Here is a 20,073-nt window from a genome sequence, read left to right as displayed (position 1 = left end):
GTCGGCAATGGCACCGTCCTAATCGGTGCGACGCCGCATCTGCAGCGCTGCACCGATTTCAAAAAGTAGTTCCTGTACTACTTTTTGCGATTTCGGGCCGCGGTTTACATTGAACCCTGCACAGATGTCTCTTAAATCGCGGCAAAACCGCAGCCGCAAAATCGCAGTAAAATCGCGATTTTTACAGCGATTTTAAATTCGCAGCAGTGTGAACCTAGCCTGAAAGTAGTGTGAACCCAGCCTTACATTGACATCTGTGCAGAAACCTACACAGTTGTCTCTGTAATCACGAGTTCAGCTGAACTTGCACGGCTTCACTCCCACAGCCCAGTGTGAACCTGGGCAAAATGAGTACACCGAACACTTGTTGGAAAACCTTCTTCCCTTTTTTTTTTTTTTTTTTTTTTACTTTTTCAGAATCAATAATTTCTATAGGATGCTACGCTACAAAATACTTCCGCAAATGCTGGTCATTGATTGCAACCACGATTTGTTAATTTGCGCGTGCACACAAAATTTTGCAGGCGCTATTTATAGCACAATATCGCCTGTAAAATGACCCAGTGTGAAAGGGGTCTTAAGAGCAAAGCTACATTTTAGACCACAAAATCCGAAATCATGAGATTTCAACTACAGGTGAGTGTAATTGGTCATTAAACAGGTGTCTGGCAGACCGTTGGTTATAAAAGGGTGTTGCTTAAAGAAGTTGTAAAGGAAAAATTTTCTTTGCTGAAATGACTGTTTACAGGGTATAGAGACCTAATAGTTAACTAATTCCTTTTAAAAATAGATAAAAATCAATCATATAATGTACCTGTCGTTTCAGTTTCCTTTATGCATCTAGTTTCATGCTTCTGTGAAGTACAGAGACACAGAGCCAATAGAGGGCAGTGATGGTTTGTAAAATGAAAGGGATTGGTTCTGAGGGGTTTAAGACACACAGTAATCACACCTCCTTGATTGGTGCCACAGCGAGAAAGCTCCCATGACCTTTTTCATCAGGAAACAGACTGTTCAGAACAGAGAAGGATTACAGCAACATTGGAGCAAAAACGAACAATGGGGACATGAGGACTGCAGTAAGGTAAAGGAAGCTATTTAGCTAAAAAAATGTTCCTTTAGTGACCCTTTAACAAAGAAAACCCCTTCCCATTTCATGCTGTTGGCAATGGCACCACATGGAAGAGGAATGTCACAGCCTGAGAGAGAACATTTCTTTACACATGAAAGGTGAAGGCTACAAGATCAGTAAAGCTTTAAAGTGATACAAAAATGTAACAGATGGAACTGCAACCATCTCAGACGTCTGGGCCATCCACAGGAGTTAACACCTCAACAGGAGTCTTCTGATTAGAAAGGTTGAAGAAAAATCGCCGTGCAAGTTCACTGCAGTTAGCTAAAGAAGTAGAAAGATTGCTTCCCCTGACACAATAAGACACGCATGGTCCTTGAAGCCTCTCCTAAAGCTCATGCACAAAAAAAGCCCACCTAGAATATGCCAGGGCCCTTGTTGAAAAAGATGACTACTGGGAGTGATGGAACCAAGATGAATGTTTTTGTAACTGATGGCTCAAAACTATATGGTCTTACAAAAGGGGACAAGTACAAAGAAAAATGCATGGTGCCTAGGGTGAAACATAGTGGTGCCAGTGTAGTCCTGCATGAGTGCTGCTGGTGTCAGGGAGCTGCATTTCATTGATGGTGTTATGAATTCACAGATGTTCTTCTCTATATTGAAAGAGAAGATGCTACCATCACTCCGTGCCCTTGGTTGTTGTGCACTTTTTCCAACATGACAATGTTTAAAAACGCACATCTAAAGCCACTGTTGCATTTCTGAAGAACAGCAGGGTGAAAGTGATTCAGTGGCCAAGTATGTCTCCTGATCTGAACCCTATCGAACACCTATGGGAAACTCTGAAGAGACCAGTTGAGCATCACTCTTCATCCAGCATCCGGGCTCTGAGGCCTCGTACACACCACAGGACATGTCCAATGAAAATGGTCCGCGGACCGTTTTCATTGGACATGTCCGCTCTGAGATTTTGGTCTGATGGCTGTACACACCATCAAACCGAAATCCCCGCGGACAGAGAACGCGGTGACGTAGCACACTGATGGCACTGATAGGTGACACGGATAGCACTGATAGGTGATACTGATAGGTGGCTGGCACTGAAATGCTTTTAAAAATTACACAGAATTTTTTAAAAATATATATGCTGCAATGCCCATCTTGGAACACCCTACACTCCGCTGCAGTAAGCAGCAGCAGACATCTTGTTACACCCAGCCTGAGCTATATGGGCTGGGTGTAACCAGATGTCTGCTGCTGCTTACTGCAGCGGATTGCAGGGTGTTCCAAGATGAGCATATAGGGACATTCGGCCGCTGACTGCGACTGCACCGGTCACTGATGCACCCCCCCACAATAGACACCCCCCCCCCTCCTCTACAATAGACACCCCCCCCTCTACAATAGACACCCCCCCCTCTACAATAGACACCCCCCACTACAATAGAGACACCCCCCACTTCAATAAAGACACCCCCCCCCCCCCTCAGACCCGTAATGCTGTGCAGTGCACCTGAGCTCAGATGATCGCCGTGCACAGCACTTGTAGTGTAGAGTACACAGAGGAGGGGGAGGTGGCTTTGGTCTGCTCGGCTGTATGACTGTGTAACTCTATACATTCCTTTGGGGTACGTCACACCAAGACGTGTACCTTGACCCCCTGCAAGCAAGACCGCCACTTTGTAACAGTCACAGCTGAGAATTATCAGCGCCGCAGCCGTGCTGATGGACGGACCCCCCCCCTCGATCCCCCGCAAAGCCAGGCTTCAGTGAGAGGCTGTTAAGCAAATATTCATTTGCTGCTGCCTCCATGTTACCGCCATGCCGCCCGCTCTGCGCTCACTCCTCTGTCCTCTTCAGTCACGGAAGGGGGGCGCCGGCCTGACACCTCACAGCGTGTGCTGCCCGCCCCCTCTCCAGCCAAACTCTGCCCGCACTCCTCCCACCCTCTCCTGCCTTCCCCAGCCACTGACTCCTCCCGGCCACAAAAAAAAAAGTATTGGCGAAGCATCGGGAGCATTTGCGCGAGTACAAGTACTCGCGCAAATGCTCTGTATTGGTACCGATACTAGTATCGGTATCGGGACAACCCTAGTTTGGTCCCACATTTCAGGAGCTCTTCATGCTGGTAACGGATTTGACACGTACAGTGCCCAACTGTTGATTGGAGAGGTGTTGTCCTGCAGGGCAGACATTGAAGACATACATCTCGCTTCAAGGGAGATTCGAGCTAAAACCAAAAGGGTGGAACAAAAGCTCAAAAATTTGATGGATGTTCTGGGGAGGGTTTGAAATATGTTTTTAGAAGGCTTTATTTTTGTTTGTTTGTTTGCATGTTTTTTACTTAAACATTTATGTTTTGAAAAAAACTGATTTTATATGTAAATGAGAAAAAAAACCTGATTTTATATGTAAATAAAAAAAAAAAAAGATTTTATATGTAAACCGTGTTCAATGCTTCCACGCATGCGTCGAATCAATTCGACGCATGCGCGGGATTTCGGTCCGCTGGTTAGACGTACTAACCAGCGGACATGTCCGACAGACAGCTCTCCAGCGGACAACTTTCTTAGCATGCTAAGAAACTTTTGTCCGCTGGAAATCTGTCCGCTAGCCTGTACACATGATCGGATCTGTCCTCTGAAACTGGTCCGCAGACCAATTTCAGCGGACATGTCTGGTCGTGTGTACGAGGCCTGAAAGAGGTCTTTCTTGAAGAATGGATAAAGATGGCTGTTGCAATATGTCACCAACTTGTTTATTCCATGTCTAGAAGACTTGGTGCCGTCCTTACAAATCACGGAGGTCACACAAAATACTAGATGTAGTAGTTTTTTGTTTTGGGGTATATTAATTTTAGCATCAACTAATTTTGAGTAAAACCTGAATATTTAGTAATCCTACGTTTTTTTATTATCAACCTTCCTTTCATGTAATGCGCTAAACAAATGTTCTACAAGACTCAAATTGTTGTGTTAATTGAGATTGATGAAAATCTTTTTCAAATGGGGTGGGTGGGTGTGTGTCTAAAAAATAAAATTTAGTGTGTGTATATATATATATATATATATTACACAGTGCAACCTTGGTTAACGAGTGTTTTAAAAATAAGAGCAACTTTTAAAAATGTTTGCGAGTGTTGCCATGCAAAACGAGCAGGATTCAAGCCTCTGCGGCATGCAGTACCGCATTTGGCCAGAGGTACGGGGGCGCCGGTGACACTCTGCATGTTTCAGGTACACGGATTCTGGGTTCAGCCGAGCTGTCTCCCAAATATTTCCGAGTCTCTCCGAAGACCCCTCACCTCTGGCGGTATTGCATGCAATAGAAGTCAATGCGACACAAATTATCGTTGTTTCCATTGACTTCCATGGGGAAACTATTTGATATGCGAGTGCTTTGGAATTACAAGCATGCTCCTGGAACACGGATTATGTTCGTAATCCAAGGTTCCATATATAATCTGTCTATTGGAAAGTATTCACAGTGCTTCACTTTTTCCACATTGTTTCAGCCTTATTCCACAATTGATTCAATTCATTAGTTTCCTCAAAATTCTAAACAATACCCCCATATTGACAATGTGACTAACTTTGTAATCTTTGAATTTTTTTTTAACCCCTTCCTTACCGGGCCATTATAAAATGACGCCGGCAGGAACCCTCCCTCGAGTAAAAAAAAAAAATATATATATATATATATATATATATATATATATAGCAACAGCGCTGAAAACCAAAAATTGGTTTGGGCAGAAAGGGGGTGAAAATGCCCTGTATGGATATGGTTAATTATTAAATAAGAACAGTTGCCAACAGTTTGCGCAGCGTTTTACATCAGGGAAGACCGTACAGTCACAATACAAATCAATACAGTAGGGACCAGAGGGCCCTGCTCGTTGGCTTACAATCTAGAAGAATAAATTGGCATTCACAGCCTTTGCCATGACACTCAAAATTAAGCTCGGGTGCATCCTTTTTCCCACAGATCATTCTTGAGAGGTTTATACAACTTGGAGTCCACCTGTGGTAAATTCAGTTGATTGGAAAGGCACACACTTGTCTATAGAATGTCCCACAGTTGGACCCCTTTCACACTGAGGAGTTTTTCAGGCGGTACAGCGCTAAAAATAGCGCTGCTATAACGCCTGAAAAACTCCTGCCCAGCAACCTCAATGTGAAAGCCGGAGGCAGGAGAGAAAAAAATCTCCTGTCAGCAGCATCTTTGGAGCGGTAAGAGGAGCGGTATGTATACCGCTCCTTCCCATTTAAAACAATGGAAAAAAACGCGGCAGAGGCGCATTGTGGGCGGTATTAACCCTTTATCGGCCGCTAGCGAGGGTTAAAGGGTCACTAAAGTAATTTTTTTTATTTTTTTTTAGCTAAATAGCATCCTTTTACCTTACTGCAGTCCTGGTTTTATGTCCTCATTGCTCGTTTTTGCTCTGATGTTGCTGTAATACTCCTCTGTTCTGGACACTTCCTGGTTGTCTGGCTCCTTATGAAAAAAGTCATGGAGAGTTTAGTTTCGTTTTCCTAGCCATGACTCTCTATGGCACTGTCCAGCACAGAGACATAAAATAACATGCAAAGACTAAACTAGTTTCAGTTTTGTTTTTGCATCTAGAGGCACATTATATGATTGATTTTTATCTATTTTTAATCGTTTTTAAAAGGAATCGGTTAACTATTATGTCTCTATACCCTGTAAACAGTCATTTCAGCAAAACATTTTTTTTTTCCTTTAGTGATCCTTTAATACCGCACCGCTAGCGGCTGAATCCCGCGGCAAATCCGACGGTATAGCGCCGCTATTTTTAGCGGCAGTATACCGCCACCGCGGCTCCCGCCCCTGTGTGAAAGGGACCTTAGGCCGGGTTCACACTGGTACGACAAACGCTCCGACATTGGGAGCTCGTGTCGCATGACGTGTGAAAATCGATGTTTCTCTATGGGAGCCATCTTAACTGGTCTGACACAAGTTGGTCCAACTTTGAAAATGCTTCCTGTTCTACTTTGGTCTGACTTTGATCCTACTTCAGCCAATTGAATATCTCTGAAGTCGGATCGCCGTTTTAACTAATCCGATTTGTGCTCTGATCATGAGGGGGGAACTTCACGGCAATTAAAAAAAAAAAAAAAAAGGCATGGGTTCCCCCTCTAAGAGCATAGCAGGATCTTCGGTCTGGTATGGATTTTAAGGGGAATCCCCTATGCTGAAATGGCATGGGAGTTCCCCCAAAATCCATTCCAAACCCTTATCTGAGCACGCAGCCTGGCTGGTCACGAAAGGGGGTGTGGACGAGCGAGCCCCCCCCCCGAACCGTACCAGGCCACACCACATGCCTTTAACATGTGTGCCCCCCCACCCCAAGCGCCTTGTCCCCATGTTGAGGTTGGTTGTCGGTGTCTGCGGGGGGCTTATCGGAAATCTGAGAGACCACCCCCGGAGCTGCCTAATAAAATTTCTTTAAATACCTGTGCAGTGTTTTTTATTTTAGGAACTTTTTATTTTTTTCAGGTGAATGGGTATGGGTACCCCATAGGGTGGAGGCCCCATGTGAATGAGTATGGGATACCCCTTAGGGCTGTGGAAAAAATCGATTTGAAACCTAAATCGAATTCAGATTTTCAGCAAATCTTCTCCTCCACCAGCACGGTGTCAGCCCCGGTCCTGGGGGGGGGGGGGGGGGGAGATTCACAAATCCTTTTTTTTTTTGATTGGACACCGTGCTGGTCCTGTGTTTTTAGGCGAGGCCGGACGCTGCGGACTAGGCCGAAGCCGTGGCCTCGCCTAAAAACTCCTGCCCGCAGCTCCTCGGGACCGGCACGGTGTCCATCATAAAACTCGATTCGTGAATCAATTTTAATTTTTTTGAGAAAATCGCCTAGAAAAAAGCTTCTAAAATAAAACACTAAACAGGTTTTTAAAGTAATTTTTATTAGGCAGCTCCGGGGGTCTCTGTGGGCGGGGGGATCCTAGATTCCGATATGCCCCCACCCGCAGACCACAGCAACCAACGGGCCTGGGTTGTCGGGGAAGAGGCCCTTGTCCTCATCAGCAGGGCCCCAAAGCACCCACACCCATGTTGCTTGCGGCCTGGTACGGTTTTCGCTCGTCCCCACTTCCTTAACTGACCGGCCAGGCTGCGTGCTCGCATAAATGTCTCTAGTATGAATTTTGGGGGGGACCCCCCACAGTTTTTTTCGGCGTAGGGGGGTTTCCCTTAGAGCATGCCAGGCCCTTAGGTCTGGTGTGGATTTTTAGAGGGGGGACCCTTGTGTGTGGTGTGGACTTCCAAGTCGCAGGGCAAAATCGGATCCAAAGCAGTAAGACTGTCGTGCCATACCAGTGTGAACCCAGCCTTAACAGTGCCTATCCGAACACAAACCAAGCTATGAAGTCCAAGGAATCGTCTATAGACCTCTGAGACAGGATTGTATCGAGGCACAGATCTGGGGAAGGGTACAGAAAATTTCTGCAGCATTAACCACTTGCTAGAACATAGTATAGTACAAAAAGAGCAAATCGCTACTGTAAATATTACTTTCACAGTTCCACAGTAAACTAGGCTCAAAATTTCAAGTCCTGAGCTACTAGCCAGGCCTCAAGGGTTACTTGTCAACAGTTGCCCCACCCAGCCCACCCGCCCCTAAATACGCTCTCATAAAATGACACTCCAAATGTATTATGCAGAATTAAGTTATAAAAATAAATATTAACAACTGTATCCGTGTCCTCCATGCAGCTTTGTGCCCACCAATGCAGTCTTGTGCCCACCATGCAGCCGTGTGCCCAGTGCCCACCATAAAGCCTTGTGTCCACCTTGCAGCCTACCTGTGCAGCTGAGGAGAGGAACGGGAGAGCCACCCAGGTGTTTAGAGCGAGCCACCCAGGTGTTTAGAGCGCAGTGGGGCGGATTAGAGCGCAGTGGGGGGGAGCACAGTGATAACAGCTTTCATTTCAATAGCCGTGTTCCCGCCGCGCAATGTCATATACAGCCCCGGCTCCTGGCCAGGGAACTTTGATTGACAGATCACCATCACTGGGGACGGTCTGGATTAGGTCTGTCAAAGTCCTGGGGGCAGGGAACATGGCTATTGAAATGAAAGTTTCTCTTTCTCTTTCCCATTTTGTTACTAAACATCTCAGGCCTGGTTTACATATGTGTGTGGTGGTGGTTGTGTGTTTTTTTTTTTTTGTTTTTTTTTAATATATATATAAAGGTGCTGCGTATTTGGAAAGGGCCAGGGACTTATTTTTTCTTTTACTTTTTTTTTTTTTCCTTCAATAATACTTCAATGGAGAAGCTGCAGAAAAGAATGTAATGTGTTTTTTTAACCACTTAAGACCCAGACCATTATGCAGGTAAAGGACCTGGCCCCTTTTTGTGATTCGGCACTGCGTCGCTTTAACTGACAATTGCGCGGTCGTACGACGTGGCTCCCAAACAAAATTGGCTTTTCTTTTTTTTTTTTTTTTTCATAACTAGAGCTTTCTTTTGGTGGTATTTGATCATCTCTGCGGTTTTTATTTTTTTGCACTATATCAAAAATAGAGCGACTATTTTTTACTTTTTGCTAAAATTTAATATCCATCAAAAAATATATTAAAAAAAATGTTTTTCCTCTTAACGTCGATGGACGGACACAGCTCTTAAATCTTGACAAGTGGGTTATGTTCCCTGTTTAAGGAGAGGACTAGGCAAAAACATGTTAATAATTAATTTAAATGCATGTTACATTAACAGAGTTGAACAGGCTCCACCCAGGGGGCGCTCCCTCCAGACATAACCCTCCTCACTGCAGCATGCAGCCTCAGTTTCGTCCTGCCTAGCAAAGGAGATGGACGTATGGCTCCCTTTGGGCCCAGCGTCCTGAGGAGAAATTTTATTTTGCTTTTTCTTGAAGAATCTTTCAACTGTCGGCTGAGAAACAGGCTGGATAATATAGATCCTTGTAGTCTACTCAGTCCGATCAGCGAGCGTGGGCACACCTTTGCAAAGAGGCTGGGTCTGCCACGCTATACCTCATGGCTCCTGGGGTGGCCGGCAAGCTTTGCTCCAAGGTCCACATATGACTGGGCTGTGGTGTTGTCTTACTCAGAGTGGACCGGGCCGACAGCTACCTCCATTGGGGTTGTAGTTCTGTCAGGAATGTGTCAGCGAGTCCTCGCTTGGACGGGTAAGTATAGTCCCTCCCGATTCGGTGAGTTGGTACGGCTGGGCATTCCTGGGGTTCGGGGGTCCTTTTTCTCCTCCTTTCCCTCTGCTGCATTGCTTAAGCCGCTGTCCTGGGGGGGGGGGGGCTTTCCTGAGGGGGCTGTGTTATCTGGTGTTTTTTTTTTTTTTCTTGTTATACTGGGTACTTTCCTGTGAGGGGTTTTCACTGTAAAAGCCCTAGGAGGCTTTTCCTGTTTAAATGCAGCGTTTTGCCGCCATTTGGCCGGCGCTGGCACAATTTTTTGGAAGGTTTTTAATTGCATTGAAAACTCCCATTGGTGGCCATTTTGTCGTAGCCGCGCTATTGCGCAGCTTACATTGCGGTCTGCCATTTTCCTGTTGCCGCGTTCTGAACGCTCGGCGCCCATCTTTGTGCAGTCCTGACCCCTAGTGCTGTAATCCTACTGCGCACACAGGTCCCTTCAGACGCCACACATTCCTTCACGGTTCTTTTCCTCTCCACATGCCGTGTGCCGAGAGCTGTCGGCAGCGCTGGGCAGTCTCCTCCTGAGGTGAGTCCTCTGGGTACCCCTGTTCAGCGCAGCAAGTGGGTGAGATGCCCTCAATAGGGCCCTACAAACTTCAGTTTATTGTAAGGACAGGTGGAGGCCGCATGCTGATGCACCTACATGTATACATACACACTATGTAAATGTTTTAATATTTGGAGTCCGTATCTGGTTCCTTCCCCAACATGCTGGTGGTAGCAGCAGGTGTTAGCAATGAGGCTTTATTGTTAGACTTGGACACTTATGTGCCAGGGTGGGGGTGGATGGGCGTTGGTTTAAAGAGTGCCCCCTCCCCCCGTTATCCCCAGGGGAATGCTCTGTTATGGAGCCGCGGACCAGGTACCAGGGTCGGTGCAGGATAAGGCATTGACTTTTCACTGCTGTAAGGGTCTCTCTTGCGGGATAGTGAAGCCGGGTTTCCGCCGAGGGCTTGTTTTTTTTTTGAATCACGCAAATCAGACCGCTCTGTGTAGGTTTTTTCCTTCTGTGCCCTTCTTTGTTAATTCTTAGATGCAGAATAAGAAAAGCTGCTGAGGGCTTTTGTAGTCCCTTACCGCCGGGCAGTTCAGTGCCCCTTTTGAGGAGAGCCTTTTCAAGAGGTGGGCTTCTTCTCCGGTGGTGGACGCTGCGGGTGTCATGTATAGGTGACCACTCTCCCTATTGCGGGAGGCCCCGCTTGTATGGATCTGACTGATAGAAGATCTGAAGTACTAACCCGTTCCATGTTTACCATGCTGGGGTCTGACTTGCGGCCTATTGTGGCCACTACTCTGGGGTCTCGGTCACTCATGGAGTGAGCATTTTGCACCAGACAGTGGAGGAGCACGGATTCTCTCCCGAAGTTATTAGGCTAGCGGACCAGCTGGTCCAGGGCCTCATATAGGTCTGTGATGCTTCATTGAATGCTGCGCCCTTGTTATCCAGGGATTCTGTTTCAGAATTATGCACACAGTGGTGTAGTGGTTAACTCCATTACTTGGCAGCAAGAGAGTCATTAGTTTGAATCCGGACACTGACACCTATCTACCTGGAGCTTGCATTGTCGCTCTCTGTGTCTGTGTGGGTTTCCTCCGAGTACTCCGGTTTCCTCCAAAGGCATGTGTGCATACACCTACATAATATACATACACACTATGTGTGTGTGTATTATTTATGGGCAACCCTCCCAGGCCGACAAAGGCCCAGCTGGGGGACTAATACCTCCCTGGGTGCGTAAGCCGATCACGCCGGCACCCATATTCCGCCAATGAATGTAGCCTTCCCTCCCTGTCTCTAGGTGGGGGGGGGGCGGCTTGCAGGTTCACAATTCAGTGAAACCTCCCTGCTCTCCGACCAGTGGGTCTGCAAGGTGGTCTCTTCGGAGTACTAGATAGGGTTTCCTCCTATCCACAGCACAAAGTTCTTTCCTCATGTCTTCCTCTCCCAGCCCGTCGGTCTGCCTTGGGCAGTGTGGGGCTTGCTAAGCTGCGGGGTAATTTTACCTTTCCTGCAGGACGAGAGGTTTGGGGTTTTTAATGGGCCTCAGGCCCTGAATACCTTTTGTGAACGTTGGGTAGTTCCGCATGGAACCCATTCGTTCGGAGGTAGCTGCGCTCCATCCGGGGGAAGTCCTGGTGTCCTCGGACTTCAGGGGCACATACATACATACATACATGTCCCGTTTTGCGCATGTCAGTTTTTTCTGTGCTTCGTGATGAGAGAGGGTCTATGTCAGCCTGTGGCCCTACCTTTTGATCTGGCGTCAGCACCATGGGCTGCCAGCTAGGAGCTCGCACTTATCCTAACTTTGTTGAGACAGCGAGGCTTTGCCTCGTTGGCTACTTGGACGACTTTCTTCTGAGAGCAGCTTCTGTCTCAGACCTAGTGGATGTGTTAGCCATTCAGACCCTCCGAAGATTCGGGTGGGTGCTAAACACTTTGAGTCGGTCCTGGTTCCGACTCAGCGTTGGAGTATCTAGGGTTGATCCGGACTCCTCGTGGCGAAGGTCCTTCTTCCCCTGGAGAAATTGCAGACTCTTCAGTCTGTGGTGAAGGTATTGGCAATCACGCAATCGATCTTCTCCCCGGGTACCTGCTGGTCCGGGCCTGTGGGTAGCCTCCTTCGAGGCGGTACTGTATGCCCAGTTCCACACTCGGGTTTTCCAGGGGAAATACTGTCCAGGTGGTAAAAAATCTCTTGTCTGCATACTTGACATTGAAATGTATCCTTGCTTGTGGTGCATGTTGCACCGATTATTGCACTCTTTGTAACCATTTAATTTTCATGCTCATTAAACGACGTTTTGATTAAAAAAAAAAAAATCTCTTGTCTCTGAAATCATCAGATTCCGGTGCGCCTCCTAGTCAGTCTGAGTTGGTGACGGAGATCCCCGACTCTTCGGTCCGGGAAGTTTTCTTCCTTCCAGTGGTCGGTGTTTTTATGATGGATGCCAGCCTCCATGGGGGCACCTGGGGGGGTCCAGTCGGCCCTGAGTCGCTGGACTTGCGTTGACCTACGGCCACATCTCCCTGAATGTGCCCGCTCTCGTCTGGTCTCGGTAGCTACCCAGGGTCGGGCCTGGCTAGTGCCTGGGTGGGAGACCGCCTGGGAATACCAGGTGCTGTGGACCCTGTCTACTGTTCGTTTTCCTACCATTTTAGGTGATCGGGCTATGCTTCTCGTGGTCGAGGAGGTTGCAAGGTCATCCGATCTGGTTTCAGCCAGACAACGCCACGGCCGTGGCTTCGGTCTACCATCAGGTATACCGGCAGGCGGACTACTGGAGTCGCCAGATGTTGGACCAGGGCGACGGGTCTTTGTGCTTGGGGTGTTTCGGCTCCCTTGCAGGAGGTGAGCCTCACAGGGTATGGATCTCCTGGCCGCTCTTCTCCACCGCAAGGGTGTCGAAGTTAGTGGCCAGGTCTAGTGATCTGGTACAGACGCGTCAGTCGCGCTGGTGGCCCTGTGGGGTCTGTATCGGTGACTTTTTGTCGTTCCTCCATTGTACTTTGCTTCCACGGCTGCTCCACAGAGTGGAGGCTGAGGAGATCCCGATGATTCTAATCACTCCAGATTGGCCTTGGTGTCCTTGATATGCCGATATCTGGTGCCTGGTAGCGGAGGTACCCTGGCAGTTGCCAGGGCGGGAGGTCCCTCTGTCTCGAGGTCCCATACTTCCTCCTGTTGTACCAGTCACTGACTTGCTCACCATGGCTATTGGAAGCCAGACTTTAAGAGACCGGGGTCTGCCCGACTCTGTCATCTCAACAATGCTGAGGGCACGGTAGTCTTCTTCCAGAGGATCTACCGTCGCACCTGGCAGGCCTACATCTCTTGGTGCGAAGAGATGGAGTGACGTCCAGTGTCCTGCTGTTTTTACAGCTTGGAGTGGATCTAAACATTGCTTAGAGCACCGTTTGGGGGCAGATCTCAGCCTTGGCTGTGTTTTTTCAGTGGCCTTTTTGCGGCCCGTTCCCTGGTTGGTCCCTTTTTTTGTGCAGGTTTTTTTTTTCATGTACATTCCCCTCTCGGCCCATCTCTTCCCCTATGAGTTTTGACTCTGGTGCTCCCGGTTCTTCAGGAACCTTCCTTTTGGAAACATCAGTTTTTCTCTTGACACGATCTCAGAAGGTGGCCCCTTTAGTGGTCTTTACCTCTGTTAGAGGGGTTTCTGAGTTGGCGGTCTTGTCTTGCAAGCCGCCGTGCTTGATCCTCCATAAGGATTAGGTGGTGGTGCACCTGCAACCTTCCTTTCTTCCGAAGGTGGTTTCGGCCTTTCGCCGGAATAAGGACATTGTTCTTCCATCCTTCTGTCCTCGGCCAGCGCATCCTACGAAGGTTGCCTTTCATACTTTAGGCATGGTACTCGATTTGCGGGTGTACCAGCCTGCTATGGCTTAGTTTCGGAGTTCTGACTCTCTTTTGTGTCAGTGTCTGGTCCACAAAAGGGCCTGGCGGTCTCGTCGACCACCATTTCTCAGTGGTTCAGGCAGGCTGTCATACAGGCCTTTGCTCTTAAGGGGCGGGCCCCCCTTTCCGGTCATGGCACTTTCGACCATGGCAATTTGCTTCCTGGGTTGTTGTTTTTTCGACATCATGCGTCGGTCTCGTAGGTGTGCGAGGCGGCGACTTGGTCGTCCGTTCAAGCTTTTTCCAGAATTTTCATGATTGCTATCAGTGCATCTTTTGATGCTTCTTTTGGCCGATAGTTTTTGCAGGCGGCTGTTTACTGTTGTACCTCCTCCGTTGAGGAGCTCTGCTTGTTTTGGGGTGAAGTTAAAATTTGGTTTTACTGATCTATTTCCCACCCCTCGTTTTTGACACTGCTTGGGGACGTCCCACGAGCTGTGTCCGTCCATGGACGATAAGAGAAAATAGCTTTTTTTTTTTTTTTTTTTTTTTTGTACTCGCCGTAAAATCCTTTTCTCTGAGTCCATGGACGGACACAGCACCCACCCCTCCTTTTTAGGTTTGTACTGCTTGTTAGGAACTGAGGGTTATGTCTGGAGGGACCGCCCCCTGGGCGGGGCTGTTCAACTCTGTTAATGTTGCATGTATTTAATTATCGAACATGTTTCTGCCTAGTCCTCTCCTGTAAACGGGGAACATAACCCACTTGTCAAGATTTAAGGAGCTGTGTCCTTCCATGGACTTGGAGAAAAGAATTTTACGGTGAGTACAAAAAAATCCTTTTTTTTTTTTCCCCTCAGTTTAGGCTGCTGTGTATTCTTCTATATATTTTTGGTAAAGAAAAAAATCGCAATAAGCGTTTATTGGTTTGCGCAAAAGTTATAGCGTTCACAAAATAGGGGATAGTTTTATGGCTTTTTTTTTTTTGATCACTGTATTGGTGTCACTGGTCCCCAAAAAGTGTCAATGTCCCCCGCAACATTGCAGTCCTGCTAGTCGTTGATTGCTGCTATTACTAGTAAAAAAAATTTTTTTAATATCCTATAGTTTGTAGACGCTATAACTTTTGCGCAAACCAATATACGCTTTATTGTGAATTATTTACCAAAAATATGTAGCAGAATACGTATTGGCACTAATTTATAAAGAATTTTTTTTGGATCGGTATTCTAGCAGAAAGTAAACAAATAATATACTTCTTTTTGTTTTTTTGTTATGTTTCAAAATGGTCAGTCTTTTTGTGTTTTTTTTTGTTTTTTATAGCGCAAAAAATCATGATGGATTTTATTTTAAATCACTAGTAAAAAAGCCTTTATTTAATTTATTCTTTTAAAGGGAAACTATCATCTCTGTCCTGCAGCAGCTCCTCCTCTGACCCGCTGTTGACTCATCAACTGTTCCATTCACTTTAAAAGGATGGCAAGGTGAGGGGCGTAGCAGCAGCACATGAGTGGGTGCCTAACAGGCGCTGCCAGGATGGATCTGAAATGACAGGTGCTCTTTAAATGCAAGGACTCCTTGCTTGTAGTTAGAATCTTTAATATTTGCGAACAGAATTAAGGTTTCCTATTTAGAATAATAAGCTGTCAGGTTAGTAAAACGGCGATATCAGAACCGGTTCAATTGGACTGTTTTTTATTGTACGTAGATTTGCAAAACAATGGGATAAAGAAATATTCCTGACCTTTGTTTTATCTCATGCTTACTGTAAAATTGTGTGACTGCAGTGCATGTTATCTGGGCTTGCAGAGCTTTGATTCATGGACCGAGTTTACCAAAAATGGGGGGGGCGCAGTCCACTTTTATCTGAAAGACGGTGGCATAAAGGGGAATAGAACAATAACTGCTGCCATAACAATGGTATTTAATAGAAAAACCATTTAGTCCCTCCCATATAGGTGCTTAAACTTTAAAAATAAAAAACAAACACAAAATAGTAAATGCCGATTTTTTTTTTTTTTTTTTTTTTTTTTTCTGCAAAGAAAAAGGTGCACTTACTATTTTTATTTTAAAAATGAACTTATTTATTAAAGTAAACTTATCCTTTAAGCCTTAAAGGATACGTTTTACTTTATTTTAAAAATGAACTTATTTATTATTTTAAAAATGAACTTATTAAATAAGTTCATTTTTAAAATAAAAATAGTAAGTGCACATTTTTCTTTGCAGGTAAAAAAAATTGGCATTTGGAGTCGGTTCACACTAGGGCGACACGACTTCCAGCTCGACTTTCAGAGGCAACTCCGACACGACTTGAACATGAACCACAGGGCGATCTTGGGCTCTTACTATTTTGTGTTTGTTTTTTATTTTTTGTAGGAACATTGCACCCATTATCAGCAGATGGCGGGTGCCATGCAGGACTCCTACAGGCTGTCAGTGTAAGCTGTCTGCCTGTACATCGTAAGGGCGGGCATTGACAGGAAGAATCGTGATCTACCAGAGCACTCAATTCTCAATGAATTGCTCTGGCAATTAATTGAGAACCACAAGCCAACAGCCGCAAAGAAAGGCTTGTCAGTACTTGTATTTTTCACATTCACAGAAGTCTCTGAATGAATAACTCCACCCGTACGGCTACATTTTATCCTGACCGGGGGGAGAGGTTCCCCCACAAGCTGTCAAAATGAGGGTGGGCGGGGGGTGCTACATTTTACACCCCGAATATGGGTGTAACATCATGTTACAGGAGGGTTAACCTATCCTGTAACAATTTCCTTACTTATTATAGCCACTTCTCAATTTTTTTTCACCATATCTCCTGAGCATTGTATGCTGTACTGCTGTTTAGTGTGAGGCGGACCATTCTATTTACTATAGCCTTCATTCGCTGGTAAACTTCCTCTAATTCTTTTACTGCATTCAGTTCTGCAGATTATGTTGAGCCTTTGAAACATAGCAGCTGCTGCTGAACATACGATCTCTGTAAACACTCCCTCCATGTTGGTGACCATAAACCTGTACAATTCAAGCTCAGGAACTGCTTGCAGAACAGGTTAGACAGTAACAGAAGGCAAGATAAAGCTTATTTCCAGCATTCAACTTCCTCTCCTACCCAACACATCAGGTCCAACACCACACTCAATACTCGCCTCCTTCTGCCCAGTTACCACCGATGAAGTTGATAAACTCCTCTCCATGGCCCACCTCACCACCTGTCCCCTCACAATTACTGCGACCACCTTCCCACTCTATCCTAAACTCCCTAACCCACATATTTAACCTCTCCCTCTCCTCTGGTACCTTTCCTTCCCCGTTCAAACATGCACTGGTTACCCCATGCCTAAAAAAAAAAAAAACGCACCCACTAGAACCCACTTGTTTGAATAACTTAAGACCCATATCCCTGCTCCCATTTGCCTCCAAGCGAATTGAACGCCTTGTCCATGACCAACTGAGTCGCTACCTCACGGACAACAACCTTCTTGGGCCCCCTACAGTCTGGCTTCCGTCCACATTTCAATGAAACTGCCCTACTGGAACTCACCAATGACCTACTAAATGCTAAAACCAATGGCCATTACTCCATACTCTGATGTCGTGTACACATGATCATTTTTCGGCATGAAAAAAACGTTGTTTTTCAGAAATGTCATTTAAAATGATCATGTGTGGGCTTCACATCATTTTTTAGGTTCTGAAAAATGAAAAAAAAAATTCGAACATGCTGCATTTTTTAACGTCGTTTTAAACTATGTAGTTTTTCGGGTTGTAAAAAATGATTGTGTGTGGGCTCAAACGACGTTAAACACACGCGCATGCTCAGAAGCAAGTTATGAGATGGGAGCGCCCGTTCTGGTAAAACTACCGTTCATAATGGAGTAAGGACATTCATCACGCTGTAACAGACAAAAAAGCGCGAATCGTCTCTTACTAACACGGAATCAGCTAAAGCAGCCCAAAGGCGAATGGAACTTCCCCTTTATAGTGCCGTCGTACGTTTTGTACGTCACCGCGCTTTGCTAGATCATTTTTTAAAAACGATGGTGTGTAGGCAACATCGTTTTAATGATGGTTGGGGAAACGTCGTTTTTTCAACATGCTTAAAACTATCGGCCGATTATCGTGAAAAAATCGGCCGATTCGCGGCTACAATATCCAGGCCGCGAGGTCCCTTGCCTTCCAGTCATGTACTGACCAGTCACCAGTGCCCCCGCCATGAATCCTCCATCCGCATTGGCCTCTGCTACTCACCGCAGGTCCTGGAAGTCTACGTACGGCGGCGAGTAGGGGCGTGACGTCACAGTCCTTCCCCTGCAGCTCGCGGTCCACTCCTTGCTCACATTGCGAGTAGGGGGCCACGCCTGTCTCTCGCGTCACCCTTGCGTGCCCCACCCCCTGCTGCTCCTGGTTCCCGGGTCTTTTACTGGCTCTCCGTTGCGAGTAGAGGCGTGGTGCCCAGTGCGCGCCCCGCCCCCTGCTACTCCATCCGGCTTCTTATTTTGCAGCATCCCCTGCATTCTAGCTAGGTATGTGGCATATTCGTTCATTGATGTAGATCACTATGGGCATTTATTGTTTGTCAACACTAACACTGCTGGGCAAGGTCACGCTCATGGGCACATTTTATGTTATTAAGGGACACTCTGATGGGCACAACAAAACTTTTATGTTAAGGGGCACGCTGATGGGTATATTTGTAATGTGTTCGCTGATGGGCATATTGCATGTTAAGGGGCACTCTGATGGGCAAATTTTATGTTAAGGAGCACGTTTTGTTGTGCCCATCAGAGTGCCCCTTAACATAAAATGTGCCCATCAGCGTGACCCTTATTTTAAGTTAAGGGGCACAATGCATCCCCACCCATCCCTCTCCACAACACATGGCTGTGGAGGAGGCGGGTACAGAGAGAGGTGGCTGTGGAGGAGGCGGGTACAGAGAGGTGGCTATAGAGGAGGGGGTACAGAGAGGTAGCTTTACAGCCACCTCTGTACCTCCCTCCTCCACAACCACCTCTCTGTACCTCCCTCCTCCACAACCACCTCTCTGTACCTCCCTCCTCCACAACCACCTCTCTGTACCTCCCTCCTCCACAACCACCTCTCTGTACCTCCCTCCTCCACAACCACCTCTCTGTACCTCCCTCCTCCACAACCACCTCTCTGTACCTCCCTCCTCCACAACCACCTCTCTGTACCCCCCTCCTTAAAATGACTAAGATTGTATTTTTTTTCTTTTTTAATAATTATGAGGTGGCACTGATGGGCTGCACTGGTGGGCACTAATGAGGTGGTACTGATGGACACTAATGGGCTGAACTGGTAGGCACTGATGAGGTTGCACTGACAGGCTGAACTGGTGGACACTAATGAGGTGGCACTGATGGACACTGATAGGCTACACTGGTGAGCTGCATTGGTGGGCACTGATAGGCTGCACTCCACCTTTCCACCCTAAACAATAACCTCCTCCCCAACCTAGATTTTATGAGATAATGGGGGTAAAAAAAAAAAATCGGCCTAAAATATCGGCCGCAAAAATCGGCCTAAAATATCGGCCATCGGCCGCCCCGATTTTGAAATATCGGTATCGGCCAGAGAAAAACCCATATCGGTCGACCTCTACTGAAAACCAACATTTCTTTATCGTACATCACGGGACACAGAGCGGCATATTCATTACGATATGGGTTATATGGAGTACCTTCAGGTGATGGACACTGGCAATCTCAAAAACAGGAAGTGCCCCTCCCTATATAACCCCCTCCCATAGGAGGAGTACCTCAGTTTTTACGCCAGTGTCTTAGGTGTTGGTCATGGTTTAGCTTGCCTCCACATCCTTGGGATTAAGGTGGGCTAACCGGTTCTGTCCAAAGGCCTCAGTGCTAAAGTGGTCAGTAACCGGACCCCAAACCATTGGGGTATAGCCCATAATGCTTTCTGTCACAGTGAGCTGGACTCTGGGCCCAGAACTTAGAAACCTTTGGGGGCCTAATGTTTCTGTTGCCAGGGTGCTATATGGGCCCAGGACAGTGGATCCTTCATAGGAACCCAGGGCCTGAAGGTCTAGACGCCCCACAGAGATGGGGGAAGATTGGACCTCTTGCTGTGCAAAGTCCTGCGGCATGGAGCAGGTAAGTGAAGGGGAAACTTGCGGAACTTGGTTCGCAGCAGGTTTTTTCTGGGGGAAGGTCACAGTGGGACATGCCTATGGTTTATGCGCTGCATCTGGCAAGGTGAGTCACATATCTTAGGATAGGATGACTCTGTATGTATATATTCCCCATAATCGTGACCTCCCTGGTAGTATTGCAACTGGTGCTAGAAAGCATTGAAAAAGGGCCTGTGTGTATAGTGACAATTCTCTCTAAGAGAAGCCCCTGGGAATCTACTGAGGTTTCTTATGTAAAAGGGAGTGAATGCTCCTACCTGCAAGCCT

General features: G+C 46.7%; 1 protein-coding gene and 1 pseudogene across 1 annotated transcript in view; both read left to right on the top strand.

The window, feature by feature from the left end:
* IRF2BP2 (interferon regulatory factor 2 binding protein 2) overlaps nt 1–20,073 on the top strand; it is an 87,410-nt gene that overhangs the window by 50,465 nt on the left and 16,872 nt on the right. The gene's annotated exons all lie outside the window — the stretch shown is intronic.
* LOC120938199 lies at nt 12,296–12,414 on the top strand (annotated as a pseudogene).

The sequence above is a fragment of the Rana temporaria genome, chromosome 4 (assembly GCF_905171775.1).
Source record: "Rana temporaria chromosome 4, aRanTem1.1, whole genome shotgun sequence".
Taxonomy (NCBI): Eukaryota; Metazoa; Chordata; class Amphibia; order Anura; family Ranidae; genus Rana; species Rana temporaria.
Note: the sequence above shows the minus strand (reverse complement) of the source record. Positions and strands in the feature narration are given on the sequence as shown.